The sequence below is a fragment of the Eucyclogobius newberryi genome, unplaced genomic scaffold (assembly GCF_026437365.1).
Source record: "Eucyclogobius newberryi isolate DKJ021-1_F unplaced genomic scaffold, fEucNew1.0.hap1 SCAF_2, whole genome shotgun sequence".
Classification (NCBI taxonomy): Eukaryota; Metazoa; Chordata; class Actinopteri; order Gobiiformes; family Gobiidae; genus Eucyclogobius; species Eucyclogobius newberryi.
Window position 1 is genome coordinate 40412880 of NW_027315834.1, and position 23013 is coordinate 40435892.

Genomic DNA, 23013 nt, shown 5'->3' on the forward strand with positions numbered 1-23013 from the left:
CCATGTTTAGTCCTGACTCTAGCACCAGCAGGAGGCCGGTCCATGTTTAGTCCTGACTCTGGCACCAGCAGGAGGTCAGTCCCTGAGGTCCTCAGAGTCTGAGATGGTTCATATGGCACTAACTTGTACACACCTACCACAATCCAAAGAATAGTAAATGAATGTAAGGCTGGGATTTTTACTCTGTTATGTTGGCCTAGTTCATAGATGCCGTCGGCATCCGAGGAATCGCCCGCTAACAAACCAGTGGGAAAAGCAATCTATACATTTGGACGTAGAAGAGCTGCTCCATCACCCACTATTCAATAACTACAAGACCAAATTGCAAATGCAGAGTTTTAATGTACCAAATATAGACACGAAGACTCAAGGAATTTGTATAACTATCCAAGAATGCTAGCGGTAGCTGCGGGCTAAATGCTAGCTGTAGTTAAACATCTGCAAAAAAATCCATTAGGGTTAGGCTTTTCTGACGTATCGCCATGGCAACAACCTCCATTAGGACTCAGTTTTCACAGTAAACACCTGTTATACCCATTTGAAATACAGGATTTAGAGGCCATCAAACTTAGTGAAAAACCTTAAATTCCATTATCAAGTTGTGCAATGACAAATATCCCAGCGTTTTTTGTGCTTTGCTATTCATTCAGAAATTGTGATAACTTCCTTAATCTTGTGTAATGATTTGTGATGCATCTTAATAGCCTCTCACAGCGGTATCTGGGGATCTGCTATTGCTTCTCGGGCTGAAAATAGTCCGTGCTTGTATTTTTGTGGAATGCCGGTCTAAAAACACAGTAATCCAACACTCTTCAAATAGCAGAGATAATATTTAGTTTTCTAATCCTGCTGCCATCTCGACACAGCCCTAAAACTATTTGTAATGAATCTCATGTCTGCGATAGGGGGAAACGCCGTGCCAGAATGCGGCGCAGAGTGCTGTCGTTACACACCGCCGGGAACACTGTTGGCCTTGTTGAAATTGCATGTAAATGACTCGAAAATAACCAAGCACTTGTGGTGTGTCAAAACGTGGTATTTTCTTAGGAAGCACCTCATTATAGCTCCATGAAGCCCAAACTGTTTTAACCTTTTGCACATTTATCCAGTCTCAAATTGGCTAAGCGTACCGCGGCGTGCTCTGAGCTGGTGGGTTCTGCCTGTGCACTGATTGAGTTAGTTTAAATACTGCCGTGACTGCGAGGAATTGTGTTTATTAATTAACAGAATAGCTCTGGCTCCCTCTCTGTCCATGTACTTAACCCCTGACACTTGGGTGCTCAGCAGGTCACCACTGTGTAAAAGAGACACATGCATAAAGGGCCAGAGGTAGACCTGTCATTATCCCGTCTCTTTTGGTTGGCTAATTAGTGGTTTTAGTAGCCTTAACTTTAATTTGTCTGCAAATTCCTCTCAAGCATTGTGTCAATTTCTACATTCAGAATCAGAAAGGGGTTTATTGCCATTGTCAGTGAACAGAATTCACAAAAAGGTGCAACATACAACAATGAATAGTAATAGTAGTAAAATATCAAAACGGCATGCATCAAATCTAGAATTGACAAATAAAATAACATAAACTTATAGACATATAATTTATACCAAGGGACTCATCCCTACAGCTTAGCAGCTTACTCTATTTCAATCCATTCATGCACAGGACGGTTGTCAAAAATAGATTTGACAGATCAGACATGGCAAAACTAGATACCGTACTTAGCATTGACAGAAAGAAAACCGGATATAGAACTGAGTAGGACCTTTCCTGAATAGTTTCAGATCGGTCTGGATCTACATCAGAACTAGTACAAGGAATAAGAGGAACTATCCAAGAAACTACTATTATTTTGTGTTTATTTAGATTGTCAAATTGTGGTATTTGTATGAACGTAAACATTCCCCTAGTAACAAAAAATAGGTTCAAATGTTGAAAGAAATATTTTAGATTGTGTTTTACTAAGGCCTCTTCTGCTTCCCCACTTTATTGATATTCTGATATGATTTGTTGAACGTGAAATCAAAGTTAATTGCGTAGTCTTCTCTTCTGTTTGCCATTCCCTTTTCTCCACTTGTGTTGGCGATTCCCTTGCAGGATTCCTCCATCAGGATGTGATCCAGCTCTAAATCTGTCCATCTGGTTCTCTGGACTTTCTCGTCTCTCGGTGGCAGAGCAGAGCTCATGGTCCGGGCTTTGATCCTGCTGTGTGCGGGGGTCTCACACTGTTGTGCTAAACTGCCTGCTTGTGTATGTAAAGCAGCTTTTATGCAATTCACCCGATGGCCTTCCCCAGTATCATCTCAGCGGGGGAGTGGTGGGGTCTGCCAGTGCACGCTCGGGTGTAAATAATTGATTGCTGTTTGTGTGTGTGTGTGTGTGTTTGTGTGTGTGTGTGTGTATCAGAGTTGAGACTGAACAACTCACAAAAAGCTGTTCTCATTGCTCTACACGTTGCGTCAGAGCCATGTGGGAGCCGATGCCTTGAATATGCATTGATTTGGTCCAAGCTAAGTTAGATGTCCTCCAACGTCAGCCCTTAAAACCATTCTGTCACAAAGCCCCGCATAAATCGCATAAAAATAACTCAAAATACTCACGCATGACACAGGGAACTTTAACGAGGAAACTCATGAATATGTTTCCATCAGGCCCCGGTGCCTCTGTGTGTACAAAGAGTGTGACAGCGACGCCCGGGTGGAACAGACGAGCCAAGTGAAGTTAATGACACCTGCATTCAACTTGTTATGAAAGTTAAGAAAAAGTTTTTATTAAATTAAGGCCAACAGAGGAGGTGACATTCTTTGCAACAGGAAGGTGATATTTCTGTCTAGTACATATATAAAAATGTACGTGATATTGTTGTTTTGAAGATATAGAAAATGGTGATATTTCTGCACTCTTATGATTCATTTTACGTGCGGTTTAGAGCAGAGATCAGACTTTGGAGGAGGAAATGTGAATATTGTGTTAAATGCCACAAAGTTTGTATAGTTTATGTTCATGAAATCATTACTAAAACCATTTATACTTTGTTTTTTGGAAAGACCAAATAAAATCTAATCGAACATCGAGATTGATGAATAATATTTTCCCTGCTATATCGCCCAGCACTACTAACACGTTTAAAGACACGTTTTAACACATTTCTGTTGGACTGACACAATATCGTCTGTCACCTCATTTATTTCTGTGGATGTCGCTGCCTGTTTACCAAAAACAGCTGATGTTTTCTTTTGTTTTACAACCACTAGATTATCAAGCCATTTTTTTCTTTTTGTAATCCTTAAAAACTTGATGTATGGGACACAGAAGAAACATACCCTTCCCCTTGCTCTTTTGCCTGTATTGCTTTCAGTTGTGAATTCTTTAAATCCCTTAAACGGTGTCACAAAATATGTATTGCTTATGTAATAGTCCATTTATTTCTCTCTCTTTTCAATCTGTGTCCACCTGCTTTTCCAGTTCTATTGTGCTGGCCTCCTCTGCTTTGGCCTTGGCGTCTTCATTCCGTGCTCTGCGTCCTGCCTCTTCAGTGTCTTCTGTCGCCCCGGAGCCGCAGTGTCCTTGAGGAGGCAGTGACTTTGACAATGTGTGCAGCAGAGCACATCGCACCTCACAGCATACATACAATGCACACATGTACACACACACACACGCACACGCACGCACGCACACACACGCACCAACACATACACACGCACCAACACATACGCACGCACCGACACATACAACACACACGCGCACACACGCACGCACCGACACATACAACACACACACGCTACAACACACACACGCACCAACACATACAACACACACACACGCACCGACACATACAACACACGCGCGCACACACACGTGCACACACACGTTCAAGGCCGTAGCAACCGTAGCCACACCCTTCCTCACTCTAAATAAATAATTAATTGCCTATGAGCCTATAAGGTTAGTTGTTTTTTTATGAAAATATTGACAAAATGGACAGAAAATTGCTTTTACAAACTAAACTGCTCCAAGACATTTCTGATTGGAAAGCAAAACCAGACGACGCATTTAAGTTATTTAAAACTGTTAATTAATGCTTGCGCCTCGGAGGTATTTCGACGCAAACAGAACTGTGAGTAAGTCTGCTTTAGGATAAACTATTTTATATTATATTATAATATTTGCCGATACTGATAACAAAGCCACACATTTATGTTAAGTTACTGTAAAGTTCACAGATTTACTTTTCACTTTTGAATTTGTTTTAATAAAATGTGTTTATCTGAGATTTAAAACAATTTTTTCAGCTTCTATCTACATTTTTTCTTTATAAGTCTGTCAAATTTGATGCACTGAGGACAAAGGAATAACACATGACGCACGCAAACAATATCAACGCTAAATGTTCAGGCAGATGCGGATATTTAGAGAAACACTCCAATATCATCGATAACTGATATACCATCCTTAGATTTGTCTTTATTTCCCATCCTTAGATTTGTCTTTATTTCCCATTAACATTATTATTCATAAGCTTTGATTTGATAAGACTGCAGACTCTTTGCAAGCACACACTGGACAAAAGGTAATCCATTAGACGCCGCGAATGAAAGATATGACTGTTGTTTGGTAGTGCTGTCAATAATTGTGAATAACCTTGATGTTTCCTCTCGCAATAATCCTAACACTAAAGATTTCTATCACGGCATCGTTGTGTCACACCGATTCCGTTCAAATTCCAGCCCGCGCACTGAAACAGAAGTCCAAAAACTAAGGGCGCCGGGGTCGGATCTCCCCATACTTGAGCTCCGTCACCGAAAGCGGACAAATTGCCTTCAGGTGATCCGCGTAGTTAGCCCGTCCATCACGCTAACCCGATCCGCCCCGTGCCCTCCGCCTCATTAAAGGCACCCTACACTAATCTTGGACCACGCCGGGCCATTGTCGCAGTTTTCCGTAGCCTCTGAAATATACATGGGGCCTGATTGTTTCGCCCGTAAGATGAGAGCTTATGGTCTTTGGATTCCATTTGTTCCCGCCGCTTCTCCATTTCTCCATCGGATATCATCGTATTGAACACCGGGCCGTTTCCCTCCCTCCCCCTTTACCTGTTATCTGTGAGATATCGGGTAGCATGTGGCTAACAGGCTGCCGCGGCGGCTATATATGGCGCAAGCGCTGTTGTAATTGCATCCGCCGCGTCAAAAGTCATATCACTGACGGGGTGCGAAACATTTGAATTTGCACGTCTCTCTCTCTCTCCGCGCGGCGAGGTTCGTGCGTGTCGTCGGTGTGCGCGCGTGTGCGTGTGTGTGAAGACGATCTGTCCCACGTTCAGATGAGAATGCGTGCGTATCCATGGCGACCGATCCCGAGGGAAAAAGTTGAGGCAGAATCTTCGTCTTCGCTCTCTCTGGCGCTTCTCTCTCGCTTCCCCTCCTTTGTCTCTCGCCGCCGCGTTGCAACCGAATCCGTTTAATGCGCACACACTCCTCGCACGGTGACAGGAGGCGCGTGAGTCACCGTGTTGTGGTTCCTCCAGCCTGAATTCTATTAACTGTTGGCATTAAAGTGGTACACGCTAATGACTGTGAAAGTCTCCTTATCCTCCATTGTCTTCACTTCATTTAGGGCCGTGGCAGTTACATGTTCATTAGTGCTGCAGGAGTTGGGAACAGATTATACAATTTAATAACATCGTGGACGACAGCTTTTTTTCCATCATCAATCTAATTAGATTCTCGATTTGTTTTTTTTTATTGTCTTACTGAAAACCTTATTTGTTGAGCTAATACATGTGCAGTTGTATTATGTTTACTTTGTTACAGTGCATAGATATATTGTTTGAAAGTGGGACAAATGTTTTCTTGTTATAGTTTGTCAGAACGGTGGTGAATTATGAAATGCAGTTATATTTTAGTTGAACTCATATGATTCTATTTTCATATTCCTTAGATCTAACGGGAAAAAGTGAATCATCCTTTTTTATGAATTAATACTAATTAAAGTGCATATAACGTGTCAGTATAAATAATTGTTTTACTTGAAGTGGCAATTTGAGTAGGAAGAAGTGTTAAATGGGCTATACATGCATACATAACAGAAGTGAATCCCTTTAAAAACAGGCTGTAATGAATGATTCAATCACTTTAACAATATAAAGGACAAACGCACATTTGCTAGTTTAATCACAACAAGTCACTATGCATGGTCATCACCACAGAGCAACGCGAGCCTGCTACTATCACAAACATAAGCACTGCTCTTATATCATTGGTAACGATGAAAACATTTGGGACCGTCACATCTGATTCAGGTTTAGACTGTCAGAAAGCTGATCTTAACGGGCAGTTGGCAGTTTATGTCTGGCCTCCTCAGCAGAGGCGAGCCACCGTGAGAGACACGGTGAAGTGGTACTGGTGCTGCATGGATGAGTGTGAGGACAATACATGACACTGGCGTCCCTAGCTCATTGTTTGTCCTGTCTGTGTGTGTCTGTGTGTCTGTCTGTGTGTCTGTCTGTGTGTCTGTGTCTGTGTGTCTGTCTGTGTGTCTGTCTGTGTGTCTGTGTCTGTGTGTGTGTGTGTGTGTCTGTCTGTGTGTGTCTGTCTGTGTGTGTGTGTCTGTGTGTCTGTCTGTGTGTGTGTCTGTATCTGTGTGTCTGTGTCTGTGTGTGTGTGTCTGTGTGTGTGTGTGTGTGTGTATGTGTGTGTGTGTGTGTGTCTGTGTGTGTCTGTGTGTGTCTGTGTGTGTGTGTGTGTGTCTGTGTGTGTGTGTGTGTATGTGTGTGTGTGTGTGTCTGTGTGTGTCTGTGTGTGTGTATGTGTGTGTGTGTGTGTCTGTGTGTGTCTGTGTGTGTGTCTGTGTGTGAAACTAGACTTTTGGCTAACTCTCTCTCCCTCTTTTTCCGAGTTATTGATCATTGATTGATTATTGGCCGATGTGCACAACGCTGATATTTTAGGGGGTTTATCTGACGCAATCAATGATAAATCTCTTAAAATTGGATCATGCAAATGCTCATAGTGTGTGCACAAACATATGACACCATTTTGGGGTGAATCGGACACTTCAGGGAGCTATCTTCACACATGTTTCCTCGTCTTGTGTTCTCCCACTTGGTTCCTTCCCTCCACTGGTTCCAGGCCTTCTTCCCGCTTCCTCTGGCTCAGGGGAGAGGGTGGACAGGCAGACGGGCAGGAAGGAAGGGTGTAATCAAACAGCCATATCGCCCAGAACACTGCCCAAACTGACCTGGAATGAATGGAGTCAGTGATGGACTCCTGCTAAAGCACTGCACACGAGCTGGGAGGGGCCGGCACACAAAACATAGTCTTACTCTGAGCTAACGCTAAAAGCATTTGTTCCACCTTGCCCTGGTTATTAACATACAAATATAACACACGTACAGAGGCAACAAGGAGCTTTTTAATGTGTTCTTGAGATCGATACTTGCCACACAGATGGGCAACAAAGACATTTTATGAGACCAACAGCAATTAAGCTGTATTCAGAAGTCTGTCAATGTAGAATTATGCTGTTGTCAATTGATTCTGTTAATAAATCAACAGTTGGTTGGATAAATATTTACAGAGTGTAAATATTTAGTAAGTGTAAGTGTCCCCAGCTAAAAAGACTACCAAAGATGTACTTAATTGTTCACATGATGTGGTTCTGTTCTGAACTTAAATCATTTTTACATTAATCTGCTTTGTGTTAGTTAAACCAGTTCAAGCCTGCCCCATCTTGGCCATTTTAGGAAGCTGAATCAAACTCTTTTGCCACACTTTTAACCCATCATTAAATTCTCTTCTCAGTGGACCTCTGCCACCAACCTTTGTGCTTAGAGGCTTCAACCATTTGAAGCCTCTAATCACTCGTTTGAAGACGGTGAGGTGAAGGTTTTAAGCAGGGAGAAAAGATGGTTTGAAAGAGGAGTCAAGGAAGCTATTTTTGTTAAAAAAGAAAGACCTTCTTTAAACAGAAATGGAGGGCTAAGGTTTAATCTTCCTGTTATTTATAATGGGTTACTGAACCCCTGGAAAGGTAGAGGACCAGGACATTTAGATGCTAATCAGGTACTCAGGGTGGTTGAGCCAGGGTCTCACAAAGACAAAGAGGATTCTAATAGCCCATTAAGATTCTGAATAGGCTAGCTCGGTAGATACAAGGGGGAGTTTCTGTTGAAACAAACAACTCTTTCTACTTCAGGAAGGCTCCGCCCAATGGGTGGGTCTTACCACAGAACAGTATTAATATCGGAGTTCTCGATCTAAATTCTTTTATTGACAATGACTCTTGGATGAGAGTTGAAACGTCTATTTTTTCAAACTGAGTCGAGATGACTACAACTGAAGCTTTTTCTACTATGGAACACGCCTGGACGAATGAGGGATTACACCGACATTTTTACAACTAGAACATTTTCTACAAAATGTTATACTTTTTACAAAACAACTTGTGTCACTGAAGTAAAAAAAAGTGTCTCGGAGAGTCCACTATCTATAAATGCTATAGCCCCGTCATAAATTGTTTGTTTTTGTTTTTCTTTAGTATTTATTGGATTATGTAATTTATATCATTAATAAAAAGTAATAATAATAATTGTGAGAGCTTCAGCAACTCTAAAATGTGTTTGACCTGACATGATGCCTTCAAAATGCAGTGTGTTGGGATTGTTCTGTGTGGTGGCCTACTGATTATTCAGTGTTTGTGAGTTCATAATACCTTCCACTAATCCACTCATAGACCTCATTAGCAGAATAAACCTCTATGTGTGAGGTGAAATCCATTAGAGAATTGGTGCACATCTGTCTCCGCCTCGGTCACGCTCTCCTCTGGCATCTCAGAACCAGGAGCCTTTAAAACTTCACACACTTCACAACTCGTGACCTCAATTCTCACTAAATAAACTATTTTAATCCTAGTCTGACCCATTTGGGACTTTTGGCACCACCTCAAATTTGACTTAACAACACTTTCTGTACTAAAGTAATAGGTGTCAGCTTTGGTCATGACTGTGGGTTTACTATAATTATCCACATACTTTACTTTATTGGCACAGAGTCTGCAAGTTCTAGTCAACCAATTCTAGATATGGCATTGTACTGCAGTAATCCCTTTTTAATCACAATTATTCAAGCAGTTATTTGTGCATCCGTGTGCTTATAATTTAAGGAAGTGAACGGTTGAAATGTTAGTATTGACAAATGGCACAAAACAGGCTGATATAAACGTATCCTACATGAAGAGAGCTTTAACCCGTGGGAAACTTCTGTCTGGGTAAATAATAATTATTTTTTTAACTAAAGTTTTGTTATTGTTGAGTGAAATAATCACAATGGACAAAATGAATTGCACTGCCAAGTCACTGGGATAGGCTCCAGTCACCCTTGACCCCTAACGAGAACAAGCGGTCGAAAATGAATGAATGAATTATTGATGCACATTGTAAACATTTACCACAGTTTATTATACATTTCAGTCATAAACCTATGTAGTGGCACACAGTTAGGGCTGTGTTCAAAATATCGATACGGCGATATATCGTCACGGACTCCGTATCGATACGCGTATCGATACTGAGTCACAGTATCGATATTTTCTTATTTAAAAAAAATAAATCAATAAAATTATTTATAATTTTTATATATATATATATATATATGTCGGTGTAATCCCTCATTCGTCCAGGCGTGTTCCATAGTAGAAAAAGCTTCAGTTGTAGTCATCTGGACTCAGTTTGAAAAAGTAGACGTTTCGACTCTCATCCAAGAGTCATTGTCAATAACAGAATTTAGGTCGAGAACTCCGATATTAATACTGTTCTGTGGTAAGACCCGCCCATTGGGAGGCGCCTTCCTGAAGTAGAAAGAGTTGTTGGTTTCAACAGAAACTCCCCCCTTGTATCTACCGAGCTAGCCTATTCAGAATCTTAATGGGCTGTTAAAACCTCTTTGTCTTAGTGAGACCCTGGCTCAACCACCCTGAGTACCCTGAAGATTAAACCTAAGCCCTCCATTTCTGTTTAAAGAAGGTCTTTCTTTTTTAACAAAAATAGCTTCCTTGACTCCTCTTTCAAACCATTTCAAACCATTTTTAAGCAGGGAGAAAAGATATATATATATATATATATATATATATATATATATATATATATATATATATATATATATATATATATATATATATATATATATATATATATATATATATATATATATATATATATATATATATATATATATATATATATATATATATATATAAGCCCGTAGGCTTTAAACAAGGTGAAATAGTACTTTTGATCTGCTGTTTGTGCTGCGCTCCTCTCGAGAAGGAGCTGTGGACCTGATCAGATGCTGATCTGTGCAGAAGATGCTGCTGCAGCAAGTTCAGATCATGTCAATAGTTTGGCAAGAAACATGCAATAACTTACTAGAATGTGTTCCTTATATTTCTATTTGGATCAGTTTGTTGGATGTATGAAGTTATTATAGCATAATGGATTTATAAATAAGTGCTTTGTGGATAAACATGAAATTTCATACATTTTCTTATTCAGAGTAAAAACATTAACCATTTGGAACATTTTTAAGAGCCTTTTTTCAAAAATGTATCGGGATACGTATCGTAATGAGGGAATTGTATCGGAATATACAAGTATCGGGATACGTATCGTATCGCAAGGGTTTGTGTAGGGTTATCCAAAAACGGAAAAGGAAAGCTTTGTAGAACAAAATTGTGAGGGACTGCAATATCAACTGTAGTTTTGTGATTCTCTAAATGATTAAATTGGCCCTAAGTGGAGTATTACCTTGGTGGAGGTCTATAATGTCCATGTACTTTCTTTGTTTGTGCATAGTTTGTTTTGCTTGGACTTTTAGATGAGTTGTGTATCTCTCCTACACATGCGGCGCACAAAAGGCTAGTCATGTGACAGGCCTGTGTTGGCAAACATGAGCTTAGCAATGAAATGGCTTTCAAGTAGGATTAAGCCGCTAGGTGTAAATGGAGGAGACAAGTAGGCCACAGAGCGCTGGGATATCACTTACTGTGACAATCGGCGTGGGTCTGTCAGGCCACACGCTCCATGTAAAAACACTTGAGAAACAGAGGGCTGCGGATATTTGTGGAATTACAGAGGAGGAAGTGCACACACATTCACACGTCCTCTCAGAGACGCAGCCCTGGCACCACCATCTGTTCCTGCTGAAGTCAGCACAGCAGGGCCCTACACACACACACTCACAATATACACAATATACCTACACACACAGCACCACACGGGCTATTTCTGCACACACTGAGGCAGGACGCACTCCGGCATTCCCTTTTTATAAGCTTTTCCCGAAAACGTAATGACAGCAACAACTTACAACTATGTCAAGGTCACAGTCTGAAAAGTGACATCCCTGCAGCACAACACTGCACTCTGAAACTAAACAGTTGTATTATTCATTTATGTTTGTGGTAATATATCTCAGAATAAGAATCAGAAAAGGTTTACAGCCATTGTCAATGAACACAATTCACAAAAATAGGAACTTGTCTTGGTGAGTTGATGCAACAGAGAACAATAAAACAATGAACAATGTATATATTGGGGCAACAATGTTTATAATATTTGCCTAACTAAATAGCCTTATTCCAAGTTTGATTCCCACACCACACAAAGATTCAAAAGAATATTGCAAGATAATGTACAGAATCCATACATAAAATAGGTACAGAACAGATTCAGTGCATAATATAATGCAATGGTATTTATTTATTTATTTGTCTATGGGAGTTTTTATTTATTTATTTATAGGAGATCTTCTACTGAAAGTGTTTTTCAGACTTCCTATAAGTGATCTGTTCTTCTGTATCTACCTCTGTATCTACCTGCGTTGCACCAATGAAATTTCCCCATGTGGGACAATAAAGGAATATCTTATCTTATCTTATCTTATCTTAATATAGTGTATTTGACACTGTGACAAGAGACCTCAGGGCAGCTGTGGCTACAGAAGAAGTAGAGACGTTTTTAAGAAAGTAAAAATCAGGCACATCTCCTAAACACCTCATCTTATAATATAATGTTACTTTGACTGGCATGCATATAGTGCCATCTCTCCTTGTTTAGCCCGTGGCCCTGAGCCTTTCCTGTCTGCCTCAGTGTCAGCAGGATGTGCAGCTTTCTCCATTTTAATAATCGACCAAAGGGACTTCCACTCACTGTCAATGTTATCTATCTCCCTCCCACCAGCTACATCAGCATTTCCTCTGCATTCTGCCCTCTCATCAATACACAGGACTCTGCCCTCTCCCGCTGCGCACCTATTCAGTCAATAATGCCACAGGAACGCAGCCGTAAAACCAACGCTACAATTCACTACCATTTATCACTTCAGGGGCAGATGCGTTTTTCCATTTGTCATTTCACTGTCCACAGAACCGTTTTACCTTATGAAGACGGGAACGCTTTGGGACTGTCTTTGCTAATGACTTCTCTGCACATAAACACACGACACCATATTCATCCAGAGAATCGCTTCTTGCATAAACTCGATACTAGTGGCACATTCAAAAGCACTATCGTTTAAGGGAGATCATTTGATGTGAAGAGAAATGTTTTGCAAATCACAGTCCAAGTTATCTGCTAGTTTGTCTGTTTATTTGTTTTTATTTTTAAACTTGGCAGTTGATTTTGATGTTGTGGCTAATGCAAATGTTTCTGATATAAATATCATATTGAGGTCTGCGTGACTCATGTGCATCTTGGTTAGAGCTGGGTTGAAATAATCGATTTTCCAATTTTTAATCGATTTTCATATTAATGACCGATTATCGATTCGTACATCCAAAGATCTTTTTTTTTTTTTTTTCTACATTTCCCTCAATGAACTTCAATCTACCTTCAAGAAAGATGATTCAGGACTCCTGGATTATCTTTCTTGAAGGTAGATTGACCCTTAACCTTTTCATCAGTCTTCCAGCCATCAGTAACTATCAATACTTGTAAGATTTGCTGTTTAATATTGATATAATACTAGTTTTAATATGTTACTTCTCTACACAGTCATGAAGTGAAGGAAACGGTTCAAATACATTTTTCATTTTTAATAACATTAACCCCCGGATCGAATCGAAATCAGATCGAAATCGGAGCGAATCGGATGGGATCTGAGAAATCTGAAAAAATCTATTTTGAAATGTAAAACTCGGAATCGATTATTGAAATTTGAATCGAAACCCAGCTCTAATCTTGGTAATGTAGTATTAGAATTATTTACAACCACAAATAATACAGTGCTGGTATTCAGAACGCCTGCTTTCTAAAGGCTCAAAGGACTGAAATGCTCTTCAAATTTGACATACGCTTGGACCAAATGGGACGTTTTCTTTAAGTTATGTTTTTTTCTGTATTCTCTGGTCACATTCTGTCCTGTGTTTTTCTGTCGCTAATTAAGTTTCTACTTGATTAGAAAGGAAACTACAACATACATGTTTCTATTTTGCATCATTCAAATTAATGGGATAGAGTGTTTGTATCAGTTCCAGGCTGTGTGCGCACTAATTTAAACATGTCACTCCTATAGGTTCCTCATCTGTTCACTCGCTGATACTATATATAGCTTACTCCTTTGTCTCCTCGTTTATGCTGTACAGTCCTGGGAGGCTGCACTTTGTAAATAATTGTAATATATGTTTCAGGCTACTCAGTTAAGTCGAGTCACTGGCGGCTTAACGCGGAGGAGCAGAGTCCGAACACGCCTGCGGGAGTGCGGGAGTGCGGGCTCTCGGAGAAATTGGACTTGAGCAGGTGCATAAGTTGACACCAGTGGGGAAATCAGTGCGATAGTCATTGGAAGAAGTAATTGCTTTGTGTCTCTGTGTACGGCCGGTGTGTCCTTGTTCCTCTTTTCATACATTTATTGGGACGTGTCGATGTGGGGACAGTAATTGGACAGAATTGATTGGAACAGAACCTATAGGCGTACACGAAGGCTGGCTAGGTGAGCGGTTTTTCACAAAGCTGACATCCCCAACAGTCATTCGAATATGGTTGACAAACATGAAATGAATGTATATAACAGGTTGTAGCGTAGCCATAAACAAGATATGTGTCGTGTACTTGTACTAGTAATTATTCTGACTAAATGAGCAATGGTTTTAATGCTACATCGAGGGCTGGGCGATATTTGTCACAAAAAACAGGTCAGAAAACCTGATCTTGGGGGCCTTTCTGTGTGGAGTTTGCATGTTCTCTCTGTGTCTGTATAGGTTTCCTCCGGGTGCTTTCCTTTACCCCTAAAAACATGTACAATAGTATGTGGTGTATGAATGAGAGTGTTGAATCATGCGCAGGGCCCTTAAAGCTACACTATCTTACCTTGTACTTAATTTAATCCCAAAGTTGGGGGCTGGCAAGGCTGCTTGGAGAGAATTGGTGGACAAAGACAGACCCTCAGCCTTTTGGCCTCTCATTCTGACATCCATAATCTACTACACATGAGCTCTCTTATGTCAGCCCTGGTCAATTGACTGATTTTCCTTTCACGATGATAGCTCTCTCCATTTGCCACATTTACTCGTTCATTGTTATTCCGTGTGCTTTCAGTGAATCACATTGTCTTCCCCTGACTGCGGGACAGGCTGAGGCACCTCCGCAGGGGTGTAATTGAACCGGCTTCTCTTGTACCTCTTCAATTCTCAATGAATGGCCTCAGCACAAGAACCAAATGTTGAAATATCATGAGGCGGAGCAGTGACTGGTCAGTACTCGAGGTCTAGAGCCTTAAACAAGACGGTGTTTTTCTTACAGCGAGCAACATGGATCAAATCGTCTCATTTTTAAAGTATACCAGTCACGAGTAAACCACCACCATCCTTACTGTAATTAGGAATAAAGAAAGAAATGGTGACCCGAGGTTTATGGGAATAAAAACAGTGCATGTGTGAGTGTGAAAGTCTCTGAGTTGTTGTTTTGTTTTTTACTGGAAACATCAAAAGAAAGAACAAATATGAGGCAGAAAATGAGATGCTGCAGGGGTGGAAAAGACGATGCTCATAATGAAGGCGTTGCGTGTGAAAAAGATGGCAATAGATAAATGGATACTATATGTATGTTTTCTCAACTATGTTTAACTGAACAGAGCTGTCATATTGTTGAAAGGATAGAAATGGAAATTCAACACAGTTCCTCATCTAGAACAAAGAGCTTGCATATAAACTATTTTGTGAAATACACATGGAGCTAGAGGTGGGCAGCATGTCTGAAGTTAGATAATATGTGTTGAAGATATGCAAAATTGTTTATTGTAAGAAATAGCCCCTCGAGGCAAATGCTGTAGTGATTTTGGCCTTTACAAAAATACATTTAATTGAATTGAAATATTGTTTATAGTCATAAATGTAGCTGATTAAAATTACAAAATGTATGTTGTAAACTTTCAATCAAGGGTGATATTTCTGCATATTTTATAAAAATGTTATCTCTAATGTGTTTGAAGACATGATTTCAACACATTTCTGTTGAATTGACATTTTTGTCAATTCAATTTTTGAATATTGATATCACGCTACATATTCAGTTTCAACCGAGTGGAAAGTACAGAGTGAAATGGGGGATGGGCGAAAAGAGAGGACAGGACATACAGTAAATTGTCGGGAATCAAACTCACGCCGGCTGCTGTTGGAGCTTGGCATATGTTTGCTGTTTGCAGTGTCTTAACAAATGTTATGTTAAAAAAAAAAAAAAGATTACAGCCAATTTTGAGGTGAATAGTTGTTATGTTATTCCAAAGTGCCTAATGCAATATGTTGTAATGCAATGTGTTGTGTGGTATGTACTTTATTGAGTGTCTTCAAACTTTATATCACAGTTGAGTTGTTATAGAACCTCAGTTATAATTCATACCGTATGTATCCCATCCATTTGTATTCCTAATGCAAGTTGTTTACTTGTTTACTCGAATAGCAAATAGCTTTTAGCCTTTAGAATAGTCTCTGGTCTTTGGTGTTGCGTGTCTATCACAAATGTAATGGCACAAGACGTGGGACATGATGTGTTCTGATTACCGACACGACAACTCACATTTCCTAAACAATTTACGCACAACCCGTCTTAAATGGTGTATCATTTCTCATCTCAAAGACCAATCCCGGCCTCTCTATAGGCTTCTGTCCCCGCCTGCTTCTGTCACCTGTTCGCCGCCGCCGCCGCCGCCTTCTTATCAACAGCTTTATGTGTGCGTGAGCCTGCATGCATTCTGCTGATTGAGCCCCACCTGGCCCTCCGCGTTTCATTATTTTTGGCTCCTCGTGTGTGTGTGCCTATTTGTCCGTCTCATTACTCCCCGTGTTTGTAGATGTTTTACCAATCGCAAACATTGTGGCATCGCTAACCCTCGAGCAAGCCGCATTTACAGGCGACTTTAATGCGCATTTTGGGCTATTTACACGCTTCTTGGGTGTTTAAACAGGATTTGTCGAGAAACGGCACAGGCCAAAAATATCGTGGCAGGAATAGTGCGAGAAAAATCAACATTCGTGCTTAAAAATGGCTTTGAAATGGCCTGCCAGATGTGCCTTCCCAAATGTACATCTTCTCGAGATTGGTGCGGTTGATGTGATTCATTGGGAAGGAGTAGCGCCGTGACAGCAGGGCACGCACCGAGCAGGAGGCATGAGTGCGATAAATGCTATAAATCAACCCCATTACTTTATGAAGAGTCTCTTAACATGGTCCCCACCTCTCCTCACTCGTACTTATCATCCTAGCGCGCAAAATAAAGTGCAGATCGGCAATGCACACGCCAAAAAGCGTTGGAAGATTCATTTTCTTTTGCTGAGAGTTGGTTTTGGAGGTTGAATGGGTTTGAGGGGCCCCTGCAGTCCAATTAAAGCAGGATACTATGTTAGCGACCTTTAGAACTGCTTATCTCTGCTGCATATAGTGATGGGTCATAGACGGTATATGCATAGACCATGGGGCAAGGGTTTGCTCCATAAAGGCACAAAGTTAAAGTTTTTGACCACTTTATTTGCAGAGGTTTGGAGAGATGGTTTGGCGTATACAATTCGTACTGGTGTCTCCTCGGCTGAAACACATTTGTATTGTAGTAATATAGTAGTGTTGTTTGTGTTGATATTCTATTGGCTTGACTGAAACGTTGAGCCACATTAATTACATCAGTGCAGGTCAGCTCAGTTTGTGTACGTAGAGCTGGACAATATACAGACATTTAAATGAAACTATGAATGTTATTTTGAAGAAATTGCAAAATGTGATTATTGAGTGTATTGCTTTATAGTAAGAAAATAAACAACAAAAAGAGCACATTAAAGGCGGTATGGAAGATTTTTCGGCGATTTGAGAACGCAGGCGGAAGTGCGCATGCGCACTCCCCCGTGCGGACTGATACAACACACACGTGCGTTTGTTTATTAGCGCATCGCATCGCTCGTCTCTCGTAGATTTCTGTCCACTTCTGCGTCAGCTCGAACTGTCTTTCTCCGTCTTCATTTTGCCCTGTACACTGAGGGAACTATATTATGATAGATCCATGCGCTTAGGTACACGGAAATGTGGGGACGAGCCTGACCCGGCTGCAGGTGAGCGGTAGGTGCGTTTTATGATTGATACGTGGCAGGACAAATGATTTATCCACGCCACGAGGAAATATGATAAAAAATTTGCTGAAAAAAATCGTCCATACCACCTTTTTAAAATAAAAAAAAAAATGTTTTACAGGCATTTCATTTTTTTCACACTTTCAACTCAGCTAATATATTTAACGTTTTAACTCATTTCTGTTGCATTGACATAATTTCATCTGACTGATCATTATTGGGACACTCCAAAAACAAAAATGTAGGCTTTTTTGTCAATATTGCCCACCCCTCACTGTTCGGTAAAAAATGAATGAATAAATGAATGAATTGAAGTTTTTATGTAAATAAGCAGTTAGAATATGTATTTCTTAGCCTTTATCTCCCCCAGTTTTCTCAATCCGCAGTGTGGTGGTCCCTGTAGACCCTGGGCCCAGATAAGGAGGCTCTCTGGAGATGACACATGAAACAAAGCTATTAATCAGAGCAGCTGACAGCAGCCAGCAGCTCTACAAACATCTGTGTGGTGTCCGCCATGTGCAAAAAGTAAAAGGACACTCTCTTCTACTATCTAGGCTATATCTGGTTCCTTTTAGAGCTACAAAATTCCTTCTGTCCACAGTGTTTGCAGACAACATCTTTTAGGCTTTGCTCCAGTGCATTTCAGGTTGTCCTTTTGTCTCGGAAACACCTGAAACAGTGTTGTGTCGTAATAAAATGGCGATGTTTTATAATGTGTGATTTATTGAGTGGCAGACGATTTTTGTTGTGGCTGCTTGGCTGATTTGTGCTCAGCCTCTGGCAGGTTCCCAGTCATTTATCACAGCTCTGGAGAGCTCCGCTGCCAAATGAAACGCATTCATCCAACTGGGTTTCATTGACTACAATTCACACAGTGGACTTGTTTATTTAAAAATGCAATATTTCTTTTTTAATTGATCAATAATTAGATTGTTATGTTGAATGTTTATGTAAATGAATTCAAGTTAGACTTTAAGTCTCTAAAACGAGGCATTGAGCAGTGATTGAACCAATGGATTGTTGGTTCTAATCTCAAATAGGCCGACATTATATCCGTGGACAAGCCGTCTATTTGTCCTGTTATAATTTTACTACTGATAATACCTGATTAAGCCTTTGTTTGGTTGAATAATTGTTTAAACTGTCATAAGGCGCTGGTACAGCTGGCATAAGGCGCTGGTACAGCTGGCAGCCCGGTGTAAACGCTCTCTCTTCTTTCTCACACTTATTGTGCTTTATCTCCTATATTTTGTAAATATAATTAGTATATTTTTTCTATTTTACTGTACGATAGGGACACGCGCTGGAATAGTTTTTTTAATTCAACTGTTTTTGACTTTTTTCGGCTGAATTTGAGCGTTTTTCGTTGCGTTCGTTGTGTTGTTGTGACGTGAGCTAGCTCCGAGTGAGCCCACCAGCCCCCCCGCGCCCTCCGGCCGCGCTAAAGTACGGCGTGTTGTCGGTACACGTTTATATACACGTTTATATGAAAGAGGAACTTCACGAACGATTGGGACACGCACTGGAATCGCTTTAAATTAACTTGTTTTGACTTTATTCGGCTGGATTGAGTGTTTTCGTCGTGTCGTTGCGATGTGTTTTGGGTCTGAGTCCCCCGGCTCCGGCCCGCCCCCCGCCCGGCGCCGTACCGCGTTTACACAAAGGAGGAACTCATGAAACTGCGGAGAACAGTCGTCTTACCCGGAGATCGTCACGTTATCCCGGCGGACATCCTAAGGAAAACGCAACGAGGCAGACGGGCTGGACGTAAACTCCGAGAGAAGAGAGGGACAAACAGGAAGTCGGTTCCCGCCGTAGTCATGGGTAACGTGAGGTCCCTTCAAAATAAAATGACGGAAATAGCGAGCCTCATGCGGTCCCAGAGGATGTATAGGGACAGCAGCGTCTTGATTTTCACAGAGACCTGGTTAACAGCAGAAATGCCAGACTCTATTGTAGGTTTGGACAATTTTCATCTGCTGCGGGCGGACAGAACGAGAGAATGCTTGAAGAAAAGAGGTGGAGGTCTGGCGGTGTATGTGAACACGAGCTGGTCCAAACCCGAACACTGCACAGTGAGCGAGCAGCTATGTAACAAGGATATTCAACTATTGGCTATTGGCATGAGGCCATATTATCTGCCCCGGGAGTTCTCACATGTGATTTTGATCGCAGTCTATGTGGCCCCGTCTGCCAATGCTGAAAATGCTTGTGAAGCACTGCTCTCCTGCACTTGTAGGCTGCAAACACAGCATCCACAGGCTCTCTTCCTCATCTCTGGTGACTTTAACCACGCTTCTCCCTCTTCTGTTCTACCAACATACACCCAGTATGTTACCTGCCCCACCAGAGAGAATAGAACATTGGACTTGTTTTTTGCCAACACCAAGGAGGCTTATTCTTCTTCCCCCCTCCCTCCCCTGGGCAGCTCGGACCACAACCTTGTACATCTGAGGCCTGTGTATGAACCCATCGTGCGCAGGCAGCCTGTGGTGTCCCGTGAGGTGAGGATGTGGTCTGCTGAGAGCGAGGAGGCTCTGAGGGACTGCTTCAGCACCACTGTCTGGACTGAGCTTTATGACCCACATGGGGAGGACATCAACACCATCACAGAGTGCATCACGGACTACATCAACTTCTGTTTTGAGAACATTGCTCCCTCCCGGACGGTGTGGTGTTTTCCAAACAACAAGCCATGGATTAACCGTGAACTGAATGCTCTGCTGAAGGAGAAGAAGAGAGCCTTCAGGTCAGGGAACAAGGAGGAGCTGAGGACTGTGCAGAAGGAGCTGAGGAGGAAGATCAGGCAGGCTGAGGCCGGCTACAAGAGGAGGATAGAGGAGCAGCTGCACCTAAAGAACATTCAGGGAGTGTGGAGGAGCCTGAAAACCATCTCGGGCTTCAAAATCCCCCCTGCCCAGACAGAGGGGGATCTACAGTGGGTGAATGATTTAAATGCTCACTTCTTGAGGTTTGATCGGTCACCCGCCCCTCCCCCTGCACAGCTGCATGCTCCCTCTTCCACAGCTGGACAATGCCCTGCATCTGTTCCTCTTCGCTTATCTGCCCCGGACCATCAGCTCCCCACTTCGCCTGGACTCACCCATCCCCCCAGCACACGGTCCCCCTGCCAACCACTGACTGTCACAGCAGCACAGGTGAGGAGTGAGCTGAAGAGGATTAAAGTGAGGAAGGCAGCAGGACCTGATGGCATCAGCCCCAGGCTCCTTAAGTGCTGCGCAGATGAACTGTGTGGAGTTATGGAGCATGTCTTCAACATGAGCCTGAAGCTGAGGGTGGTACCACAGGTCTGGAAGACCTCCTGTCTGGTACCTGTGCCTAAGACACCGCGCCCCAAAGACCTCAACAGCTTCAGGCCAGTGGCTCTCACGTCCCACCTGATGAAGACACTGGAGCGGCTAGTCCTGGACCACCTCCGCTCCACCGTGAGCTCAGCCATGGACCCGCTGCAGTTTGCATATCGGTCTGGCATCGGAGTGGAGAACGCCGACATCTCCCTGCTGCACCGCTCTCTCTCTCACCTGGAAAAGCCTGGCAGCTCTGTGAGGATTCTGTTCTTCGATCTTTCCAGTGCCTTCAACACCATCAGCCGCTGCTCCTGAGGGACAAGCTGGAGACGGCTGGTGTGGAGTATGACCTGGCAGAGTGGATCCTGGACTACCTCACAGACCGACCCCAGTTTGTGAGAGCCCGGAACTGTGTGTCTGACACTCGGACCTGCAGTGTGGGGGCGCCCCAGGGCACTGTCCTCGCGCTCTTTCTCTTCACCCTTTACACTGCAGACTTCAGACATGACACGGACAGCTGTGTCCTGCAGAAGTTCTCTGACGACTCTGCCATCATCGGACTCATCACGGACGACGATGACGCGGAGTACAGAGGACTGGCGCAGGACTTTGTGGACTGGTGTCAGCGGAACCACCTCCTCATCAACGCGGGGAAGACCAAGGAGATGGTGGCCACTGCCCCCTCACCAGTGAACATCCAGGGACGGGACATTGAGAGAGTGGACTCATACAAGTACCTGGGTGTTCATCTGAACCACAAACTGGACTGGACTCATAACACAGACGCACTGTACAGGAAGAGCCAGAGTCGGCTCTACCTCCTGAGGAGACTCAGGTCTTTTGGAGTGACAGGGCCACTCCTGAAGACCTTCTACGACTCTGTGGTGGCATCAGGCCTCCTGTATGGTGTGGCCTGCTGGAGCAGCAGCATCACAGAGAGGGAGAGGAGGAAGCTGGACAGAGTCATCAAGAAGTCCAGCTCCGTCCTGGGCTTTGCTCTGGACTCGGCGCAGGAGGTGGGGGACAGGAGGGTCCTGGCTAGATTCACATCTATGCTGGACCATGAGTGTCACCCCCTGCAGGACACTCTCTCCGCTCTGGAGAGCAGCTTCAGTGAGAGACTGATCCACCCTTGATGTGTGAAGGAAAGGTTCCGTAGGTCTTTCCTTCCTGCTGCTGTCAGACTTTATAACAAAAACTGTTAGTACTGAACACTCGCAATACTGACCTAACCTAATACTGATGTGCAATTCTGTCAAATGTGCAATTGCTGTTGGAATTCATGTGCAATTCATGTGCAATTACTATGAAATTCATGTGCAATCTATGTGCTGTCGTGACACATATTCATGTGCAATTACTGTCGTGATCACATGCAATGGTATTTATGTATTTATTTATTCATTTGTCTATGGGAGTTTTTTATTTATTTATAGGAGATCTTCTACTGAAAGTGTTTTTCAGACTTCCTATGGGTGATCTGTTCTGTTCTTCTGTATCTACCTCTGTATCTTCCTGCGTTGCACCAATGAAATTTCCCCATGTGGTACAATAAAGGAATATCTTATCTTATCCTATCAATAGTTATAATTTTACTACTGATAATACCTGATTAAGCCTTTGTTTGGTTGAATAATTGTTTAAACTGCCCGAAAAAAAATATTTTGGCGCTGATTCCTGTCATTTTCAACTTTTTCAACGTTCTTCATAAACTGCCGCTCGACTGATGTGAAGCTGTGATAAATATTTACCACAGGAACCATCCCACCAAAGTCATACCGTAATTAGAAAAACATCTGTCACATGCACTTTAAACTAAACTAGCACTAAAATCAAGACTCGACTCAATTTAATCATTAATACAACCATGTAAATATAACGGTATCTGCATAATTCACAACTAGTCCTACTACTTCACCAAATATAAAATGCCCGCAGCTCTTTTCCACGGCGTTCTTCCGACTCTAATTAGCACATCCTTAGTCCTTTGTGGATGGGCCGCCTGTCTGTCCCTCGGCTCATCTCTTGTGATGGTTATCAGACGGGAAAGGTGTAAATTGCCGTTCAGAGCCACATCAGCATATCGCGGGCTCTCCATCCATCGCT